Source organism: Kogia breviceps, chromosome 1 (genome assembly GCF_026419965.1).
Source record: "Kogia breviceps isolate mKogBre1 chromosome 1, mKogBre1 haplotype 1, whole genome shotgun sequence".
In the NCBI taxonomy this organism is placed as follows: Eukaryota; Metazoa; Chordata; class Mammalia; order Artiodactyla; family Physeteridae; genus Kogia; species Kogia breviceps.
The window spans coordinates 176,853,552-176,876,923 of record NC_081310.1 but is presented as its reverse complement, the minus strand read 5'-3'; the positions used below and the strand labels follow the sequence as shown (position 1 = coordinate 176,876,923).

Genomic DNA, 23,372 nt, shown 5'->3' with positions numbered 1-23,372 from the left:
CCCCTGCATTGGCAGGCAGAGTCTTAACCACTGCGCCACCAGGGAAGCCTGTCCCACTTGTTTATTTTTGCTATTGTTGCCTTTGCTTTCGGTGTCAAATTCAAAAAGTCATCACCAAGATCTATGTCAAGGAGCTTACTGCCTGTGAGTTTTCTTCTAGGAATTTTATGGTTTCGGGCCTTACATTCAAGGCTTTAATCCATTTTGAGTTGATTTTTGTGTATAGTATAAGATAGTGGTCCAGTTTCATTCTTTTGCATGTGGCTGTCCAATTTCCCAACACCATTTATTAAAGAGACAGTCCTTTCCCCAGTATATATTCTTGGCTCCTTTGTCATAAATTAATTTACATATATGCATGTTTTGATTACTTTTCAACCTTTCAAAAATGAAAAAAAAATCCCTTTCACAGACAGGGTGAGAATTTTTTTTTTCTAAAATGACAGTTGAATTATATTAAGTGGGACTATTTTATTGCTATTGTTGTTTTTTGAAATTTAATTATGGGAAGGTTGTATGAATAACTAGTATACAAAATGATGGACTGTTGCATATAATGTGTATTGGCTCACTAAGCATACTTTCCAATCCCCTTATAGTGTGCCTTCTTTTTTTTTAAATTGAAGTATAGTTGCTTTACCATGTTGTGTTCGTTTCTGCTGTACAACAAAGTGAATCAGCTATATGTACACATATATCCCCTCCCTCTTGGACCTCCCTCCCACCCCCCACCCCAAATCCCACTCATCTAGGTCATCACAGAGCACCGAGCTGAGCTCCCTGTGCTATACAGCAGGTTCCCAGTAGTTATCTATTTTACACATGGTAGTGTATATATGTCAATCCTAATCTCCCAATTCGTCCCACCCTCCCCTTCCCACCCTGTGACCATGTTCTCTACATCTGCGTCTCTATTCCTGCCCTACAAATCGGTTCATCTGTACCATTTTTTCTAGATTCCACATATATGTATTAATATATGATATTTTTCTCTTTCTGACTTACTTCACTCTGTATGACAGATTCTAGATCCATCCACATCTCTACAAATGACCCAATTTCTAGTATGCGTTCTTATACTGCATAGGCTGGAAAGCTAGAAACTATATTTCTTAGACTCCCCTGAAGCTATATAGTTCAAATAGATGCATCGACTTGAGACTGGAAAGGAGGAAATGAGAAATGTGAGGCAGAAGCCATACTCATGGGTAGATCAGCTCTCCTTGCAAGCAGAGTCTGAAGGCACTTGGTTCTTCTGGGGTAGCTCTGGCAGGGACTGCCCTGTCTATTCCTAATGTCATAGTATCAAGAAGAGGCAGCATTGGGAGTTCTATAACTATAGCCATGTGGTACAGTTGGCAGTTTCTCTTGGTTGCTAATGTCCTGAACTTTCAGCAGTTAAACATGATTCCCTGGACCATCTAGAGATTCATAAGCCATCTAATATTGCCTAATAAATCCCCTTCTGTTTAAACTACCTAGAGTGGATTCTATTCTCTACAAGTAACAATATTGACTGTAGAAGGCTATTAACTGTCCCTCAGTATCTTTTCTTTCTTTCTTCTTTGGTAATAGAACATGTAGCTATACACATTACTACACTGTTTAAAGGTTATATTTCCCAGATTCTCTTGCAGCTAGATGTGACCATGAGACTAAGTTTTAGCCAATGGGATGTAAATAAAAGTGTGATATGGCAGTTCCACAATCTTCCTTAAGAGACAACAAGTACATGCCCTTTATTCCTCTTCTCCCCTTCCTCTATCCTTCTGCTTGAAATGTGGAGTTGGAGGTCCATTTTAGAATAGGAGCATGAGGGCCACACTTTAGAAATGGTAGAACAGAGAGTTGGTAACAGCCTGGTTCCCTTAGGGCTTCATAGAATGGAGCTTCTATACTAGCCTTGGATAATTTACCTCCAGATTCTTTTGTGAGAGAAAAATAAACTTCCATCTTGTTTAAGCTTTTGTTACTTTGGGTTTTCTGTCACTCTCAGCCAAACAGAATTCAAATGAAGCAATGATCAATAAACCATTGCCCCAATTCAGAAAATATACTCCCTTCCTTTCTGTCCATTAATTTCCAGTTCGTATTTCAGGGACTGGTTAAAAATTCCATTTCATTGAGTCTCTGACCACTCTAATCCACATCTGCCTAAGGGTGTAATTCCTTAAGTACAGCTCCTCAAGTACAGCTTCTTTTGATCTGAAGACCCATGAACTAAAAAGACAAGTTATCTACCTCATACACACCAAACAGGCAATGCGGGTACATATAAGAAAACCACTATAGACATTCCTATTCAAAAAGGGCAGAAATGCAGGAACAAATGAATCATTGGTCCATAGCAATTCTGAAATCCAGCTGAGCAAATGTTGGAAATTCCTTGATTAGGACTCAAGGCCTAGTGATAATCCTCCATGGCTTTTAGTTCTACCTTCTGGGCTCTTGGTTCTTCCCTCTGAGTCACTCTTCCTTTTGCATGAAAGACAGCCCATGTTTGCAACTGCATAGTTTGTACAGACTGCATCCTACTAGTTGAATTTTGGGGGTCAGAAGATATTTTTTTCATTTTGTATTGCCTTTGACTCTTTCAGTCCAAGCAGTGTTCTTCTGAACGGTCTTTTAAAAACATGGATCTCCTGTGAATCTTCTTAGGGTTCACTCTGTTAAACAAAAGGCACCCTCACAAAGCTCTTCAAGATAAGTTCTTCTCTATCCTGGCCCTCTGCTGAGGAACGATGCCCTTAAACTTCTTAGAATTCTATTGTTTGATTGAGAGTATCCATGAGTCACATTCTTAAATCTTTAGAGGACTTTAAAAATCAACTGAACAGTGCTCTGAGGTACCACTTTAGATCTTTCTTCTATCTTAACAAAGGCTTTTGCAGCTACTCCCTCGACTTCATCTTTAGCCTGTGTTTTCTGGCATTTAATCTGTTCTCAGAAGCCATTTCTTAATTTTAGCATCATTTACCACTTGGAGAGGCTAGGACTTTTCAAAACCAGCAAGCTCCGGTTTCCTTTTGTTTAACAGTCCTTGCTTTGGTTTATCTCACTCTTTCATATTTTACAAGTGGCAAGAAGATACCAAGTGACCCCTTCAACTCTGCTTGGAAATCTCCTTAGCTAGAGTACCCAATTCACTAGGTACATTTTCTACTTTTTGCCTTACTGTAGGCCACAGTGTTGCTAAATTTCTGCCAGTACATAACAAGGACACCATCTCCTTCAATGTCCAGTAAGATTTTTATGACTTTCCTTAAAGTTCTCATTTACAGCTTCCTCAAAGCCAATCAGGACTCCACTTTTTTAAAAAAAATTATTTATTTATTTATTTATTTTTGGCTGTGTTGGGTCTTCGTTTCTATATGAGGCCTTTCTGACCCACTGTTCAGTTCCAAAGTCACATTTTTAGGTTTTTGTTATGGTAGCACTTAAAAAAATATATTTATTTATTTTTGGCTGCACTGGGTCTTTGCTGCTGCACAGGGGCTTTCTCTAGTTGTGGTAAGTGGGGGGCTACTGTTCGTTGCAGTGCGCAGGCTTCTCATTGCGGTGGCTTCTCTTGTTGCAGAGCACGGGCTCTAGGTGCGCGGGCTTCAGTAGTTGTGGCTCACAGGCTCTAGAGCAGGGGCTCAGTATTTGTGGCGTAGGGGCTTAGTTGCTCTGTGGCATGCTGGATCTTCCCGGACCAGGGCTCAAACCCGTGTTCCCTGCATTGGCAGTCGGATTCTTAACCACTGTGCCACCAGGGAAGCCCAATGGTAGTACTTTAAAAAAATATATTTTATTTATTTTTATTTTTGGCTGTGTCAGGTCTTCATTGTGGCATGCGGGATCTTCATTGCGGCATACGGGATGTTTTTGTTGTGGCACACGGGTTCGTCATTGCAGCATGTGGGCTTCTCTCTAGTTGTGGTGTGCGGTTCTCTCTCTAGTTGAGGTGTGCAGGCTCAGTAGTTGTGGCACGTGGGCTTAGTTGCCCCGTGGCATGTGGGATCTTAGATCCCGACCAGGGATCAAACCCGTGTCCCTTGCATTGGAAGGTGGATTCTTTACCACTGGACCACCAGGGAAGTCCCTGTTATGGTAGCACTTTTAATCACCACAATCTGTATAAGTTGTCTGTTGCTTCATAAAAAATTACCCCCACAACTTAATGTCTTAAAACAACAAACATTGAGTACTTCACAAGGTTTATCAGGGTCAGGAATTCAGGAGCAGCTTAGCTGGTTGGTTCTGGCTCAGGGTCTCTCCTGAGGGAGAGTCAAGCTGTTAGCTGGGGCTGCAGTCAGCTAAAGGCTTGTCTAGGGTGGGAGGATATACTCCAAGATGGATCACTCACATGGCTCTTGGCAGGAAGCCTCTGTTCATCTCCACATGGCTGCCTGAGCATCCTCAGGCAGTTGGCTTCTCCCAGAGCAACTGATCCGAGACAGAAAGAAAAAGCAGGACGCTGCTTTCCCTTGTATCACTAAGACTCTGAAATCCAACACTATCATTTCTGCTTTATTCTATTATTTAGAAGCAAGTTACTAAGTCCAGGTCACACTCATGCAGAGGGGAATTAGGATCTACCTCTTGAAGGGAGCAGTGTCAAAGAATATGTGGGCATTTTAAACCAACACACCTATCCATACTCTTCTCTTTGCCCCGCCCCCAATTTCAATGGGGATAGCAGTGTTATCACTTTTCTGATCTAGAAGCTGTTCCTCTATTTAAGATTTTGATCTTCTCCCTGAATTTGTAGAGATTCAGCCACTATTAATTGTTCCTCCTGAATATTCAGTATCTCCCTCTCATCTTCATGCTTTCCATCATCATTAAACATTTTAAAGTCTTTTATGTATATCCCCTTCTAGCTAATACCCTGTCTCTTTGCCTGGAATAGCTTTATAACATAGCTCCAAATTCTCTGACATTCTTCCCCTTAAGAGATCGCAGCTATATCCCCTTCTTCTTGAATCTTGGTAGGCTTGTGACTACTTTAACCAATGGAATATGGCAAGTGAGGCAATGCAACTTCTGTAGCTGGGTATAAAAGATTGTGCAGTTCCTTCCTAGTCTTCTTGAAATACCCACTCTTGGTATGCTCTCTCTTGGAGACACTCCCTTTCAGAACCCAGCCAGCATGCTGCAAGCTCAAGTCACATGAAGCGGCCATGTGTAGGGCTCCAGATGAGAGTCACAGCTGAGCCTAGTTTTCAAGTAGTCCCAGTGAAACAGAGCAGACCCTGTGGGGCTCTTGGGCACAAAAGTCTTTTGTGTCCCCCATTTCTTTTTTTTCCCCCCCATTTCTTGATTACAGGAAATGGGCTTCATTCAGCCTCCATGATCTTCTCTGAGTTCCAATGGGCAGGTTCAAACAGTTGCTAATCAGGGAAGGGAGGGGATTCCGAGACAAGGGAGGAGTGTCAAGAAACAATAGTACAGCCTTGGGGCAGGGTCCTGGTTCCTCCTCAAGGGCTATACATAACAATGTCTTTGAGTTGTTTTAAAGATACTAAAACCCCATGAGGTATAAAAAGTTAACTGTATGCTGTCCACAAGCACACAGACCCCTTCTGGTTGGAACCAGAAGGCTGAAGGTGCTGACTCCCAGTTGCCTCACCACCAACCAATCAGAAGAATGTCCACAAGCTGATCATACCCTCCTCTTTGAACCATTACTGTGAAACTCCTCACTATCCCCTCCAGTTCGGGACACACAGTTTTGAGGGCATTATCCCTCTGAGCCCCCTTTGCTTGGCAAAATAATAAACCTATTCTTTTCTACTTCACCCAAAATTCTGTCTCTGAGATTCAATTCGGTACCAGGGTACAGAGGCTGAATTTCGGCTACACCAGCCTTGGTACTAGATCTGTCAGTGAAGAAACCTCCAGGTGATTCCAGTTCCCAGCAGTTCAAGTCACCCTCAGCCATTTGAGTCTTCCCAGCTGAGACTCCAGACATTGTGAAACAGAGACAAGCCATCTCTGCTGTGACTTGTCAAATTCTTGACCCATGTGTTAGGGGAACCACTGACTGAAACCGCCTGCTCTGGCCAGACAAGATAGTAACCACTTGCTTGAGTTATCTTACAACAGGAGGTCCTGGTGAGGAATGTGGAGTTAACAAGCTACCACCAACCAGAAGAATTCGGGAAAGGTCAAAAGGAGAGAGGAATTGCCAGTCCATATCTCCTACCAACCTCCCAGAATCCTTCTCATTGGAATCCATCTTGGCTGAGTGATGCGTGCCACCAGGAAGGACCCTGAGTCAGAATGATTGGCCAGACACTACCCGGAAACTAACCCCATTACCATAAAACCTGAGACCGAGAGCCACATGGTAGGGCCGTTCTCCTGGGTTCCCTTACCCTGATGCTTTCCACCTGGACGCCCCTTCCCAGTAAAGTCTCTTGTTTTGTCAGCATTTGTGTCTCCTCAGACAATTCATTTCCGAGTGTTAGACAAGAGCCCACTCTTGGGCCCTAGAAGGGGTCCACCTTCCTGCAACACATGGAATCCATGAGCATAATAAAATAATCTTTGATTTATGCCACTATGTTTGGGTTGCTTTTTACACAGCAATAGTAATTGGAATATCGCCCTTTATAACCAAATATCTCAAGAGTTGTCTATTCTCACCATCTCTATTTCTTCATCCCCATGTAGTCCGATAATCTGGATTTTGCTCCCTTCTTTCAAGCTTAATAATGTCCTCTGAAGTCAATGATTTCCAAGTTGTTAGATCTAATAGACTTTTTCTCTTAGACTGCTAGGAGAAGTATTTAACACTATTGTCCAATTCTCCCTTCTTGAATGAACTCTCTTCTAGTTTCTGTAACACCACACTTTCCCACTTCTCTTCCTTCTACTCTAGTCACTTCTTAGACTCATTTGCAATTTCACCTTCCTCTAGCCAGCCACTAGATGATGCAGTTGGCGATGCTTGGTTCTTAGTTTCTTCTCTTACTTCATATTCTCTTTTCTATCTATATTCATGGTTTTAATTCCCATCTATACAACATTGATGACAACATTTTACCTCCAACAATTTTATCTATTAAGCTTCAGGCGATATGTCCAAATGCCTTTTAACATTTTGTACTAGTTAGAGTTCTTAGTTGCACAGAGACTGGCCTTGGCTGATTTAAACAGAAATGAATATATTAAAAGTTCACAGAATCACAGGAAGACCAAAGCACAGGGATTGGAGCCTATGCTAACCAGGCAGAAACAATAGCCAAGTCATACCACAGAACTGGTCTGGTGAGGATACCAACACTGCTCTCAGCAGAGCCATGGCAGCTGGTACCACTGATAGCACTGGCACTGGAGAGTGGATACTGCCACTAGCGGCACTGCCACTGTGGCACCTGGAGATACTGTCTTGCTGCAACTATCACCACTGCCAGAAAAGATTCTTTGAGTTCCCTGCTTCTTACAGCTCCCTCTTCAAAGTCCCTGGTGGGTGCATCCCATTATCAAAGTATAGATCCTGGCCATTGTCTTAGCCACAAGGGATTCTGGGAAAGCAAGTCACTGGCATTTCCAGGTTCTGTTGCAGAAGGCAGATTCCACCTCCTACCAATTACTCATAATGTAAGGAATTCTCCAAATATATAAATGAGTTGCAGAAGCTAGAGGGGGAAGTTGAGGGAAAAAAATTCCCTTACTTCTTCCTTGAAACAAAGTTTATCACCCATCTGATGTGCTCTCTTGAGGAACAAGTTTGTAGAATTCTTTTGCATGTTTTAATGAATTAAGGCTAAAAAAATCAAAACAAAACAAAAAAACCCCTTTTGCTATAACAATGCCCAGGTCCTTCTGGGAGAATTCTCAATGCGGATGCTAGCAAAAGAGTTTGAGTACATCCAACACTCCTGATACCAAGTGGCTTTCAAACACGTTTTCAATTACCTGTTCAGAATGTGAGGACATGCAACTAAATAGAAAAACAACTCAAAAGTAATACAGAAGTGACATTAAGAGATAGTTGTGAATATTTTGTATCCTTCTAGTAGAGAATATGATCCTCAAAACGCATAGCTAATTATGATCAAACCAAAGTAATAAACTTTGTCCAGTATAACTGAGTATGACATGAGAGAAATTCATCAAAAACTAAATGTTTTGAAAATTTGAGTCTTTTTTTCAGTTTTACTATGTCACAGTACTTTTCAGTACCTGATCCCAACATAAGGAACTAGAAAACTAATTTAGTTTATAGAATTGTTTCCGTAGTAACAATGAAAATTCAGTGACTTAAGATTTTAGCAAATATATAACCTGACGTCAGAACTCTAAATATTAGGGACATAAATATGTCAGAAGAAAGGCTTGATATACAATGAATTTTTGTATTTGAAAACACAAAACCTGCTATTCTTACTAGTTTTCTATTTTCTCTTAACTTAACCAAGAGTTATTTTCTCTTATCTCAGCTTCTTGGGTTATCCTCTTCAAAGAAAATGCTTGTGACCTGTAGAGATTAGAAAAGGTTATCCCCGACTAAAACGAGTGCTTCAATAAAGGGAAAAATTCTGTGCAGATCTCTTCCATTTGACGTTGCTAAACTTAAGTACAATAATGTCACATGTACTTACACAGTAATTGTGGGCACGCCTAAGTCCCTCCCTCTTTCCTAAACCAAATTCCCCAGATCCTAGAAATCCAGCCCTTCTGCCCTCCGGAGGCGCCTTTCCCAACGTAAAGTACAATTTAAAATTTAAGCTTCTGACTAAATAATGACTCTGTAGTCAACTGCTAGGGGATCCGGGCACCCCAGTGCCTCTGGAGGGTGCAGCGGGGTGTAGGCAAGGGCAGGGGAGTGGGCGAAGCTGCTGGTTGGTGCCTGAAATCTGTGCGTTGCCCCTTTAATTGTGTCCCCAGCCCTCGGGCGTTTCTGTCCAACGCCCACGTCAGCAAATACCTTTTGTTTCTCTCACGTTGGGGCTACTTGTTTTAGGGCGCAAAGGAACAGCTTCGAAAGGGGTATTTCCCCTGCCGAGAACCGGGAATCTTACCCCGGCCCGCGCACGCGACCCGCCGGTGCGCCTCGGCCCGCGGTAAGTGGCTGCACGCGGCGCGGGCGGAGGGCGGGCGGGGCGTCGGGGCAGCCCGGGACGGGCCCGCGAGCCTCGCTGCGGGCGGGGGCGCGGGCTAAGGCGCCGCGGGCTCTGGCCCCGGGCGGCGGCAGCGGCGGGATGCGGCCCGGGTGCGGCGCCCCCCAGACGTCCCCGAGCCGGGAGAGCGGCGGGAGGCACAGAGGCGAGCGGGCGCCATTTGCAGCCCCGGGCGCAGCGGCGGCGGTGCGCCGGCTCCGAGGGTCTGGCTGGAGACGGTCACAAAGGAGGCGCGGCCGGCCGGCGCAAAGGACCCGGCCTCGGGACGGCGGCCGGCGAGGAGAGGCGGGCGGCGGCGGGGCGCACCGGTTCCCGGACTGCGCGGCCGCCCCGCCTGCCCAGCCGCCCGGCCCTGCCCGCCTGCGCGCCCGGGAGGGGCAGCGGGACAATGGCCGCGCCGTCGCCGCCCGCGCCCGCCCGGCCGCCCCCGCCGAGCGCCGCGCCCGCTTGGCCGCCCAGCCCGGCTCGGCCGCGGCGCGGGGAAAGGCGGGAAGGCGCGCGGAGCCTCCTGGCGGCGGCGGCTGGAAGGCGGTGCGGGGCCGGTGCCGGGCGTGTCTGGAGCCGTCGGGCGCCGCGCACTCCCAGAGGGTCGGCGGCCGGCCGGGCTCGGGCTGCGCGGCGAGTGATGGATGGCCCGCGGGATGGGGCGGCCGAGGTCTGGGGCTTCACCCCTTCGGCTCCGGGCGCTTCCTCGGGAAGGTGGCTGCCTGGGCAGTGGTACGAGTTTCTCCGTACATCCTTCATCCTTTGGTTTTATATCGTGATGCGACAGATCCGAGCTTAGAACCCAAGGCAGACTTACTATACCTAACAAGTATTGTGCTATAATTATTGTTTTATAACGGACCCACACAGACGCACCTCCTACCTATGCAGACGGCATCTTTTGTAAGTTAATAGCGGTTTGGCCCCTTCCCCTTTAAATGCGCTTATTTATTATTGATTGTGTCAGTAGCCAGGCTCTGTATCGTTCAAAGGCGTGTTTTTCCCCTCCCCTTTTTCTTTTTTCTCTTTTAAATTGAGATATAGTAGACATATAACATCGTGTTAGGTTTAGTCCAAGACGTGTTTGGAAGCGGTAGATTCTCACCTATTGGGCTTTTAAACTACACACGTCAGTATTACTTCTGTTCTTAATAAACGTTTATATTTGCAGAACTTTAGTAAATGGAGTGCTTTCGCTTATATGAATTATTTCACATAAAACAATCACCCAGTCAGGCTGATGCTTTTTCCACTTTCTAGGTGAGGAAACGCATTAAGCATTTAAGCATTAAGCCAGGTGACCGGTGGCAGCCTTCCAGCGCCCTTGCCTCCTGTTCTTGCTCTTTATTTCCTCCTAAAGTCACCTCCAGAGTCTTCCAGTAAGCAAGTCATATCGCTACCGTGCTCTAAAGACCTTAACTGATCTTTATCAGAAACAAGTCTAAAATCCTCAGCCGAAGAACCAAGGCTCAAACTTCTGTAATCTTCCCCAACCCTCAGGTATGGTTGGGTTTGTGAGACCCCTGGAACAAGAAGAGCCCTTCACTGATAACCAGGGATCAGATATCTTTATTCTTGGGAGCCCCTCTGGCCACACAAGCAGTAAATGGGAAATGAGAATCTAACCTGCCACCCTTGGCCAAATGGGCATGTTTGGGTTTGGCTGTAAAATGTCAGAAGGAGGCATCATGAGGACCTAGGCTTCTTCCAAGTCGTATAAATTTCCAACCCCATGATAGATGGCCCTCTGCCAGACTTTATCTCATGGTCTTGAAATCACCAGCTCTGCTGTTGATGATTTGAGCCCCAAAGTTTGTAAGATAGGGTAATACTTGATTCATCCTATACCATTTAAATCTTATTTTCTAGATAAAATGGAATTTACATCTAAGAGGCTCAACCTTTTCAGTGACCTAACTATATGTTTATAATATTTAAAGGATTTGGTGCAAGCTTTTTGATTCCCTTGAGGGAAGTTTTTGTCACTTCTTTGCTCAGAATTGGTCAGTGGCTCCCCATCTTCAGTGACTCCCCATCTTACTCAGACCAAAAGCCAAAGGCCCCTAAGTAGTCTACAAAGTCCTGCAGGAACTGGTCCCACGATGTCCTACCTGCCTCACAATCTGTCCTTCCTTTCTGACTCCATCTCTCATTGCTCTCCCCAGCCCTCCTTGATGTTCCTCCAATCCTCCTTGCCTGCTTCACCTCAGAGCCTTTGCACTTGCCGTCCCATCTGCCTGGAACACCCTTCCTCCAGGTGCCCAGATGACTCTCTCTCCCCTCCTTTGGTCTTTACTTTAAATACCATCTTCTCATTGAGACTTTCCCAAATATGGTTTTGATTTCTTAAACACTTTTATACTTAATTCTGAATCTCTCCAGTGTTAAAAGATATTTATCCATACAGTTACCATGCCAGTTTGCTGAAGTTCTTTATGGCCCAGAGATTTATGCTAAGAAGGCTAATGAGATTTGTGTTGGTGACCCTGATGAGACACACTAAATTCTTAGTTAAAAACTATGTGCCTTTATAAAGATGGTCTTCTATCCCGCAACCTTAATTGGAGTTACACTCGTTACCTAAATCTTTCGTCTGCTTGTGCAAATTCATGTCTTTTCCTTCTGTTCCAAAGACCTTTGCACTTAATGGTTTTTAAAATATATATTGTCTTTTTCACCCACCTTTAAAGGTCTTTGAACTTGACGGGAATCATTAATTCATTAATATTCTTAGAACTATTATAGATATTAAACTCATAGATATTTTAAATGTTTCAAATTGAATTTGGACTGTCTACCTGAACTAGTACAACTAGCTGTTTCAACTTATAAGGTCAATCTACTGAAAAGAAAATTTGAAACATATTACCCATTTCCATGACTTAATCACATATTTTGAGAATAACTTAAACCTTTCCTGGTAACCCAAGAGTACAATTATGAATGCAGGTTATGTTAATGCTTTGTAGTATTATCAAGTTGTAACTGATCCCAATTTATAGGACAATTCCTATTTCCTTGCAAAGGTTCCTGTTATCACTTCTGTTATTCACTCTCCTCTGCCTTAATTTAGTTCCTCTCCATTTCTTGCTTTGACAACTGCATCAAGCCTTTAAAATGATCTCGCTGGCCCTGCCTCTCCCACTGTTTCTCTTCCTCCATGCTGTCTCAGGTCTTCTTCTGGGTATACAAATTGGATCATCATAACAATAATACCTTATATTTATTGAGCCCTAGCTGCATGCTAGGTATTGTGCTAGGCATTTTGCATACATTATGGTCAGAAGAAAAATGCGAGACTTAGGAGTGCTGGTTTGGGGTCAGTCAGCCTGAATTCCAATCTCCGTTCAGCTGCTCCTTGCGCAGTCGTGGAGAAGATTTTCTTTTCATTTCTCTGTGCCTCCAATTCTTGATCTATACAATGTGAATCACAGCAGCAGTTACCTCATGAGGCTATTGTGAGGACTGAAATAAGATAATGAGTGTAAAATGCTTAGTACTGTGCCTAGTAAACTTTCAAATATTAGCCATTTAGTGTTATTAAGATATAACTTATATACCATAAAATTCATCCTTTGAAAGTGTACGATTCATTGTTTTTTAGTGTATTCACAAAGTTGTGCAACCATCACTACCCTCTAATTACAGAACATTTTCACCACTGCATAAAGAAACCCCATATCCATTAATAGTCACTCCCCATTCCTGCATCTCCCTAACCCCCAACAACCACTAACCTACTCTCTGTCTGTTTCATCTGCCAATTCTGGACATTTCATATAAATGAAATCATAAAATATGTGGTCTTTAGTGACTTGCTTCTTTCACTTAGCTTGAGGTTTTTAAGGTTCATCCATGTTGTAGCAGGTAATCAGTTCTTCTTTCCTTTTTATGGCTGAATTACATTCCATTGTATAGATCTACCACATTTTGTTTATCCATTTTCCCAAATGTTGCTGAACATTTGGGTTGTTTCCACTCTTTCACTATTATGAATAATGCTGCTATAAACATTTGTATACAAGTTTCTATGGAGACATATTTTCATTTCTCTTGGACATATACCTAGGAGTGGAATTGCAGAGTCCTTTGGTAACTCTGTGTTTAATCATTTAGGAACTGCCAGACTGTTTTCCAAAATGGGTGTACCATTTTACATTCCAACCAGCAGTACATGAAGGTTCTGATTTCTCGACATCCTGGCCAACACTTGTCATTTTCGTGTGTGTGTATGTGTGTGTGTGTGTGTGTGTGTGTGTTGTAGTCATCCTAGCAGGTGTGAAGTCGTATCTCATTATGATTTTTACTTGCATTTCCCTAATGACTACTGATGCTAAACATATTTTCATGTGCTTGTTGCTGTTTGTCTTAATTTATTTCTTATTGCTGTTAATCTTATTTATCTTAGCTATTATCTTATGTAATCCTCTTAACAGACTTCCTTAGAGCCTCTTAACAGTCAATATCCCCACTTTACAAAAAGGAAAGTGATGCTTAGAATTAAGCAACTTGACTAAGTCACATAGCTAGTCATTGGTAGACCTATAACCATGTCACTCTTCTTAAAATTCTTCAAAAGTGCCCCAAACCTGCAAAAGTGGAGGGGCTTCAGGATCTGGCACCTTCATACTGTTCTCTGTTCATCTTCCACTGTCCCTCCACAGACCCTGAGTCTCTAGCCATAGCACACTGTTTTTGAAGAGGTCATGCTGTTTTATACCTGTCTGTGCCTTTGCCCTTGGTGCTTCTGTTGAGAATGGCCTTTGTCCTCTTTTTCATGTATGAACTTTTACTCATCCTTCAAAACTCGACGGTTCTGCCTTTTGGAAACTTTTGTGGACACTCCCAGGCAAAGTCATTTGCTTCCTTGGTTTAATAGTTTACTTCTACTAGGAGTATTTTCTTTCTCTTTCTCTGATTCTCTCTCTCTGCTGATAGACATTGAGTTGTTCTAGAGCACTGATCTTTGACATGTCATCATCTTTGTATTCCCAGGGCCAGGGATGGCCTGGCATAGAGCAGATGCTCAATAAATAGGTATTGAATGAATACATTTCACATTTCAGTTTGAATATCTGACCTCATGAAAATAGAATTAAAAGATTTTTTCTTAAAAAAAAAGGAAGAGAAAATATGTATAGCTGTATGAAGTTCAGAACAGTGTAAACCTAACTACTGAAGCAAGGATGAAGTTGCTTTCTTTCAGTTGTTTTTCTAACCCTTCAATAAATCTGCACTGCTTTGAGTCCTGGACTCTCAGCAGCATCTGAACCGTCGAGGGTATAACAAACACCTTTGTTTAGGCTTCAGGTCCCTCTATCTCACTGGCATTGTTGGATAAGGCGCAACACAAGGTTCTTACAATTTCAGAATATTTGGGGGAAGCTTTATTCCAAAATCTACAATATATTTTTTATCATCAGAAGACACTTCTGCAAACCAAACCAGGCCATCATTTTATCTAAGACCTTCTTAATATGTAAATTAGAATAGTATTCTAAACCTAAACATTAAAATTTTAAACTTTGAGATTGAAAATCTTATACACATCTCATTCTTATGAAACCTCCTCTGTGATAACATTTTAAAAACAACCTAAGTTTTGAATAACACAACAACCTGTCTGTTAATAGATGAATAAGATGTGATATGTATATATTGTTATTATATATATAATATGATTGTATATATACTGGAATAATATTCAGCCATGAGAAAAAAGAAATCCTGTCATTTGTGACAACATGGATGGACTTGGAGGGTTTATTATGCTAAGTGAATTAAGCCAGACAGAGAAACACAGATACTGCATGTTATCACTTACATGTGAAATCTGAAAAATAAAAGTCTAATTCATAGAAGCAGAGAGTAGGAAAGTAGTTATCAGGGACTGGAGGGTAGGAGAAGTAGGGTGAGGTTGGTAAAAAGGCACAAACTTTCAGCTATAAGATGAACAAGGTCTGAGAATCTAATGTATAACGTGGTGACTATAGTTGGTAACACTGTATTGTATAATTGAAATTTGCTGAGAGTGTAGAACTTAAATGTTCTCACCAAACAACAACAAAAGATAAATATATAAGGTGGTGGATGTATTAATTAACTAGATGGGAGGAATCTTTTCACAATATATATTGTGTACCACAATGTACACTTTAAATATCTTACAATTTTATTTGTCAGTTATATCTAAATGAAGCTGAAAAAAAACCTAAGTAACAAACACCCTGGTTCATAGAGCATAATTAATGAGGTAACATTTGAGATGGGAAAATGGCAAAAATTGTTTCTAAAGAATAACTCTTCCACACTGTTGGTGGGAATGTAAATTGGTACAACTACTATGGAGAACAGTATGGAGGTTCCTTAAAAAACTAAAAATAGAACTACCATATGATCCAGCAGTCCCACTCACAGAGAAAAACATGATCCGAAAGGATACATGCACCCCAATGTTCATTGCAGCACTAATTACAGTAGCCAAGACATGGAAGCAACCTAAATGTCCATCGACAGAGGAATGGATAAAGAAGATGGGGTACATGGGCTTCCCTGGTGGCGTAGTGGTTGAGAGTCCGCCTGCCGATGCAGGGGACACGGGTTCGTGCCCCGGTCCGGGAAGATCCCACATGCTGAGGAGAGGCTGGGCCCGTGAGCCATGGCCACTGAGCCTGCGCGTCCAGAGCCTGTGCTCCACAAAGGGAGAGGCCAGGGCAGTGAGAGGCCCGCGTACCGCAAAAAAAAAAAAAAAGAAGATGGGGTACATATATACAATGGAATATTACTTAGCCATAAAAAAGAATGAAATAATGCCATTTGCAGCTACATGGATGGACATAGAGATTATCATAGTAAGTGAAGAAAGTCAGACAGAGGAAGAGAAATATCATATATCACTCATATGTGGAATCTAATTTTAAAAAAAAAGAAACAAATGAACTTATTTACAAAACAGAAACAGACTTAAAGATATCTAAAACAAACTTATTGTTACCAAAGGGGCAGTATGGAGTGGGGGAGAGATAAATCAGAAAGCTTGGGATGAACACACACACACTACTATATGTAAGATAACCAACAAGGACCTAGTGTATAGCACAGGGAACTCTACTCGATATTCTGTGATAACCTATATGAGAAAAGAATCTAAAAAAGAATGAATATATGTGTATGTATAACTGAATCACTTTGCTGTACAGCAGAAACTAACACAACATTGTAAATCAACTGTACTTCAGTTGAAAAAAAGAATAACTCTTCCTTAGGGTGAGGTCTACAATAACTAGTTAGAGTAACTAATTAATTGACTAGTTAGAGTAGAGGTTTGCTATCCTCAGGTACACTGTTTTGAAATGATCACTCTGAGTATGCAAATATGGGAACCAGTCAAATTTTTTCTGTGTCCACTTTTGTATAAGTTAGCATTCTTTAGGCTACAAGAAAATGGGTGGTAATAAAATTCTAAAATGTTTACGTTTCCTACTCAGTTAAAGTAGTGTTTTAAAGTGGCCTGCATAATTAGTAATAGTGATTACTATTATTACTCTAATAATAGCTAACATCTCTCAGGGGCTTGTTATAAGACAGCCACTGTTGTAAGCACTTTACTTACATTATCTTTTCGTTTACTGTGTCGCATAACTCTAGAAGGTATAGGTATTATTACTAGTTCCATTTTACAGATGAAGAAACTAAGGCACGGGGAGGTTAACTTCCCAGGGAGGTTAATGTGTGGCAGAGCCAGAATTTGCACCTAGGCAGTCTGATTCCAGAGCCTGTACCGGCAAGCACACTGCCCAGTACTGCTGCTCACAGACTAATCACCCTTCTGCTTACATTTTGAGGCAACTGATGTGTTAATATGTTATCTGGGCCTAGTTGCAGGAAAGAGCAACCGCTCTAGCATTTTAATTTGTTTGCAGAATCATTGGAAGGGCTGAGAGGAGTGGGCTCTGGGCTGGGCCTTCAGAAATTATTCCCAGGACCAGACTACCAAACAGGGCCTCCAGGGGAGGGAATCGGGAGGCCACCACTGGCACTTCTGAGTTCCAGATGACATTGCTCACTGCAATCCAAGGGTCAAGAGATTGCTATTCTGAAACTGCCTCTCAACACCCACCAACTAGTCATGGCTGTCTCCACCAAACTTGTCTCTTGACAGCCATGAGGCTCTGGACACTGGAATGCTGCAGAAAAACCCAATGTTTCCATAAATGTGCTTGCCAGCATTAACAGCAGAAAGATGGCTCCCACCTCACTTCTGCCTTCCAAATCTCACAGAAGAACATGTGATGGATGGGCCCCATTTCACATGGGGAAACGTAACTGTAAAGGAGTCTGGGAAATGGTCTTTTTAATTTTCCACAAGGAAGTTAGAAATGGATGCTGGGGGTTAATACATAAATCTACTCTTAACTAATTTCTGCCAGGGTAGAACTTGGTTATCACTAAAACTGACATTTCATCAAGTATGTTTAAACTGTTTTGGGTACAGACTATGTTCAGAAGTCAGTCCTCTTAAAAAGCCTCAGAGTTAATTGTGCTTGCCACTGTACTGACCCAGTACACTGGACAGTGCTAGTTAGCGCTCTTAAGTAGCATTGTTGAAATAGTGACATTAAAGCTATCAAAGTGAATACCCTTTACTAAGTGCCCTCCTCGCTCACTGGGGCTAGGGGTAGATGAGCTGTTAGGGTTGGGAGGAGTTGTTCTCAAAAGTTATTTGTTTTTTATAAAGCAGAAACTACCACACCATTGTAAAGCAATTATACTCCAATAAAGATGTTTAAAAAAAGAAAGTTTTGTTCCTCCAAGTACAGAATCCTAGTTTACCCCTAAATTAGATCCTGCTGTTTTAATTATGGGTATTTCTTAAAATCCTTTTCATAGCCAATTCTATTCTTTGCTGTACTTTAAATGTAAACACGTAAAAAGTGTTGATAAACCACTGTCAGAGGTTTGCTGCTTCCCAACTCCATCACCTTTTGCTCTCAGTTTGTTTTTTGTCCCTTTATTCAAAAAACAAAATTTAAAAATCTCCCATTCTTCCCACCTATAAAGACTGTGGGACTTGTTTCTTCTTAAATAAACTTTGCCAATCATAAGAGGAAATCACATTACACTTTATGGAATACTCTGATCATCTTGGCTATTTTCTCTTTTGGTTGCTGTTCAGAAAAATTTTTTTGTAAGCTTCTAGGTCAGTGTTTTAAATAGCAGTGTTTTGAATGGTTTAAGTTGCCAGAATTTAGACCTCCTCATGAGTGGGTAGCTGATGCATTTGTTTTACTAACTAAAAGTATATTTGAGCAGTTCTCTTTTCTCTGGTGGTGTTTTCAGGATGCTCATTTAAAAGTTATTTCATTTTATTTTCTTCTTTATACTTCCCTGTATTTTTAAAATTTTCTGTAAGTATATAATACTTTTATAATCAGAAAAAAATATTATTTTAAAAAGTGATTAGTGATTTCATTAATTTAGTCAGAATTATTTTGGCGGGAATTCTTAGCTTAATTCATTGATTTAAAAAGCATTAAATTCATTTTTCCACTGCCTATGGACATAAAGCTTTAAGAGTCAGTACATTAACAAGACTTCATGGTCAATGAACAAAATAGTTGAACAGATTTTTTTTTTTTTTGGTAATGAAAAAGGTTTGGAATATAGTAGAAACTGAATTTTTTTTTTTTTTTGCGGTACGCGGGCCTCTCACTGTTGTGGCCTCTCCCGTTGCGGAGCACAGTCTCCGGACGCGCAGGCTCAGCGGCCATGGCTCACGGGCCCAGCCGCTCCGCGGCACGTGGGATCTTCCCGGACCGGGGCACAAACCCATGTCCCCTGCATCGGCAGGCGGACTCTCAACCACTGCACCACCAGGGAAGCCCGAAACTGAAATATTTTTAATACACGTCGTTGCAGCTCCTCTCGCAAATTGTGGTTCACTGTAGTACAATCTGGCAAATCGAATGATAGATCTGGGTGACTGCAGTGGGACTTTCTGAACATATGTAGTAGGACTTTTTCCCCCACTTCCCTCTTAACCATAAAGTTTTAAAGAAATGTTTAACTTTTCAAGTTGAATCTTTAAAGCTATTCTGTTTGGTTTTCTTGAAAATCATATTGATGCCACTTGCAGGAAAAGAGTAATAGAACATATGTTGCTGTCTTGGTGTTTCATCTATTGGCCTGCCTTTGAATAGCTGTTGTCTTAAGAAGTTTATTTTATTCTCAAAGTTAAAAAGTATGTTTGCTTTCAGTTTGCCATAATATATTTGAATTTTGGAAATCTTTTCTTGCAGATTTTAATTTTAAGGTTTGGGTTATAAATAGGTAGATAGATAGGTGGATAAGATTCCCGTCAGCTAATATTCTGTGCCAGATGATCTATTTTTATATGCTAAAAAATGATACCTGATAAATGCTCCCATATAATTTCTTTGAATAAATATTTATTATGTACCTTAGCAGATGTTTCTGTCTCTTATTACAAAGGTTCATTGTAAATAGCTCTTTTCTGTCTCTACAGGACAATCCTTCATACACAGACTTGGAATCTTCCCTTTTTTTACTCCATTCAATCAACTTAGCAGGGTTTCAAGAACAGCATTTATAAATTTCCAGGTATGAAAAATTCTAATTATTGATGTTATACCTGACTTAAATATATACATAAAAAGTAGAGTTTTGCAATTATAGATTTTATGTATCAGAGTATGGGATTATTGCTTGAAAAGTCACTGTATAAAACATTCAACATTCTGATTTTCTTGGCCAGGTCTCCCTGTTCACTTATGGCTAACTTTTAAATTCATTGCCTATCTTGTGTATGTATTTCTTCCATTCTGCTTTAATCAAAGACTCAAATTTACATAAGAGCTGGAGTTTATCTAGACCAATACCCTCAATTTGCAGAGAAGGAAATGAAACTTAGAAAGGGAATGTTACTTTCCATGGACATATAGCTAATTTAGTGGTAGAACTAGTGTCAGAACTCTGATCTCCCATTTCTCCCCGAGTCAGTGGGGAGAGTTTCATAGCTCATCAGTTACATCCTGCAGCTTTGGAGTCACTGTCTGGGTTAATACCCGCACCCCCCACCTTTTTTTTTTTGGCCGTGCTGTGGCTTGTGGGATTTTAGTTCCCCAGCCGGGGATTGAACCTTGGCCCTCAGCAGTGAGAACACAGAGTCCTAGGGAGTCCTAACCATTGGACCGCCAGGGGATTCCCTGGGTTAATACCCTTTTCTGTAAAATGGGGCTAGCAATACCATCTACCTGATAGGTTGTTTTGTGTCGGGATTCAGGAGACAGTGCACATTGCTACTATTATTATTGCTTGGCCCTTTCATTTCTCATCGTGTTGACCCCTTCACTGTTTCTTAAAGCTCCCCACCCTCAGTGTACATGTCACATACTCTCCTGATTCTCTCTGTAATTCTCTGTCTGTAACTCTGGCTTCTCTTCCCCATTCTGTTCCATGGTTGGCACAGTCCTCCTGGTTCTCACCTCAGCCCATATTTCCTCTGAGCCCCTTCATCTCTATTTGCAAATATCTCCCATGTCTCCACCTTCAAGTCTGACTTCCCCTATTAAACTTCAGACTAGCATTTCCAGTGGCCCTCTGGCCACGGCTACCTGATTTCCCACTCACATCAAACACCATGTACTTAAAACCGAAGTCATTGCTTTTTCTCTGACCTGGCTTTCTTCCTCCTGGCTTCCTAATTTCTGTTAGTGATACTACTAAACACCTATGTTTTTAAAATCACTGTGTTCTCTTTATGTCTCTCTAGCCTTCCACAGCCAATTCCAAATCGTGGTACACTTTGGTACAATTAGGCAAATCGAATAAGAATTATAAGAGCTCTGGGGACTACAGAGGGGCTTTCTGAAAATATGTAGTAGGATTTTTCAATCAGCCATCAAGACCCATGGATTTATTTCCCATTCAAGACATTTGTATCTTCTCCTTCCTCCCCATTCCTCTCATCATCACTGTGTTCAGACAGTAAGCAGATTGACAATTGCAATAGTGTAGCTCTTTGTTCATCTGGCAGTAGCTTGGTTTGTTCTCTCTCTCTCTCTCTCTCTTTCTCCCAAGAAATACAACCTCTTAACGTTTCATAATGGAATGTCATCTTGTCACTTGTTCATGTAGCACATGAATCTTGACTGAAGTAGACACAGAATATCATTACTCTGAGAGCTCCCAAGATATCTTAATCTTGAATTACAACCTAGATTTGGCTAAATATGAGACTGATAGTTAATATTTCACCCACTTGTTTGACAAACTTTAAAATTTTTATTTTTGAGTATATATTCATATGATTCAAAACTCAAAATAGGGCTTCCCTGGTGGCGCAGTGGTTGAGAGCCCGCCTGCCGATGCAGGGGACACGGGTTCGTGCCCCGGTCCGGGAAGATCCCACATGCCGCGGAGCGGCTGGGCCCGTGAGCCATGGCCGCTGAGCCTGCGCGTCCGGAGTCTGTGCTCCGCAACGGGAGAGGCCACAACAGTGAGAGGCATGCGTACCGCAAACAAAACAAAACGGAACAAAACAAAAAAAAAAACCTCAAAATATTGGGACTTCCCCGGTGGCACAGTGGTTAAGAATCTGCCTGCCAATGCAGGGGACACGAGTTCGAGCCCTGGTCCGGGAAGATTCCCACATGCTGCGGAGCAACTAAGCCCGTGTGCCACAACTACTGAGCCTGCGCTCTAGAGCCCGTGAGCCACAACTGCTGAGCCCGCATGCCACAACTACTGAGCCGCGTGCCACAACTACTGAAGCCCACGCACCTAGAGCCTGTGCTCTGAAACAAGAGAAGCCACCACAATGAGAAGCCTGTGCACCGCATCAAAGAGTAGCCCCCATTTGCTGCAACTAAAGAAAGCCTGCATGCGGCAACAAAGACCCAACGTAGCCAAAAATGAATAAATAAATTTTTAAAAAATTTTTAAAAAACTCAAAATATTAAAAAAATACCATATAAAGTCTCCCTTCCATCTTTGCCTCTGTCTCCCAGGTCCCACCTTGCCTCCAACTGGCAACCATCATCCTGGGTTTCTTGTTAATCCTTCCAGAGTTTCTGCTTTTTTCCCTTGTATTTTGTGTGTGTATACACACACACACACACACACACGTATACTGTGTTCCTTGCTTTTTAAAATTTTAAAATTATTTAAAAAATTTATTTATATATATATTTTTGGCTGTGTTGGGTCTTAGTTGTGGCACGTGGGGTCTTCGTTGAGGTGTGCGGGATCTTTCGTTGCGGTGTGGGCTCTTCATTGTGGTACGCGGGTTTTCTCTCTCTAGTTGTGGCACATGGGCTCCGGGATGCGTGGGCTCTGTAGTTTGCAGCAGGCCGGCTCTCTCGTTGAGGTGTGCGGAGCTCAGTAGTTGCGGCACACAGGCTTAGTTGCCCCTTGGCATGTGGGATTTTAGTTCCCGAACCAGGGATCGAACCCACATCCCCTGCATTGGAAGGCGGATTCTTTACCACTGGACCACCAAGGAAGTCCCTGTTCCTTCCCTTTTAAAAAAAAACTTAACTATGTGTATCATGTATCATATGTGTCATGTATGTATCATAGCTGTCTTTCCATCTGACTGACCTCCCCTACTGATGGACATTTTTCTAGTCTTTTGCTGTTCCAAACAGTGCTGCAGTGAATAACTATGTACATGTGTCACTTTGATCATGTACCAGTATACCTGTAGGATAAATTCCCAGAAGTGAAATTGCTTGGTCAGAGAATATATGCATTCATAATTTTGAGAACTGTTGCCAAATTGCCTGCCGTGGGGTCATACCAATTTATATTCCTGCCAGTAAAGATTGAAAGTGCCTGCTTTCCCACAGTCTTATCAATATATCAAATGTTTGGATTTTTTTGCTCATTTGAGAGAGGAAAAATGAAACATCAGTGTATTTTTATTTTTATTTTTTCACATCTTTATTGGAGTATAATTGCTTTACAATGTTGTGTTAGAGTATAGTTTTAATTTGCATTTATATTTTTATGGCTGAGGTTGAACATCCTTTCATATGATAAGGGACATTTGTATTTCTTTTTCTGTGAACTGTCCTTTGTCTTATTTTATCTTAGGTTATTGTGCCAATTTCTTAGAAGCTTGGTGTATATTATGGAGATTGCCCTTTCTCTAATAGACATTTTTGCCATGTTATTTGTCTTTTGCCTTTTTGTGATTTTTTTTTTTGCCATACAGAATTTTATCTTTATGTAATTAAATGTATCAATCTTTTC

General features: G+C 41.8%; 1 protein-coding gene across 4 annotated transcripts in view; it reads left to right on the top strand.

Annotated features, from left to right (window-relative positions):
• Nucleotides 1–8,657: 8,657 nt before the first annotated feature.
• ZBTB8A (zinc finger and BTB domain containing 8A) overlaps nucleotides 8,658–23,372 on the top strand; it is a 53,693-nt gene continuing 38,978 nt past the window's right edge. Inside the window, exons 1-2 of one of the 4 annotated variants that reach the window (XM_059071046.2) lie at nucleotides 8,658–9,056; nucleotides 19,624–19,718. The gene's annotated coding sequence lies outside the window, so the exon portion shown is untranslated. Of the gene's footprint in view, nucleotides 9,057–19,623; nucleotides 19,719–23,372 lie in introns of those variants that run through there. The other 3 variants (XM_059071059.2, XM_067012443.1, XM_067012447.1) reach the window with 3 other exon arrangements.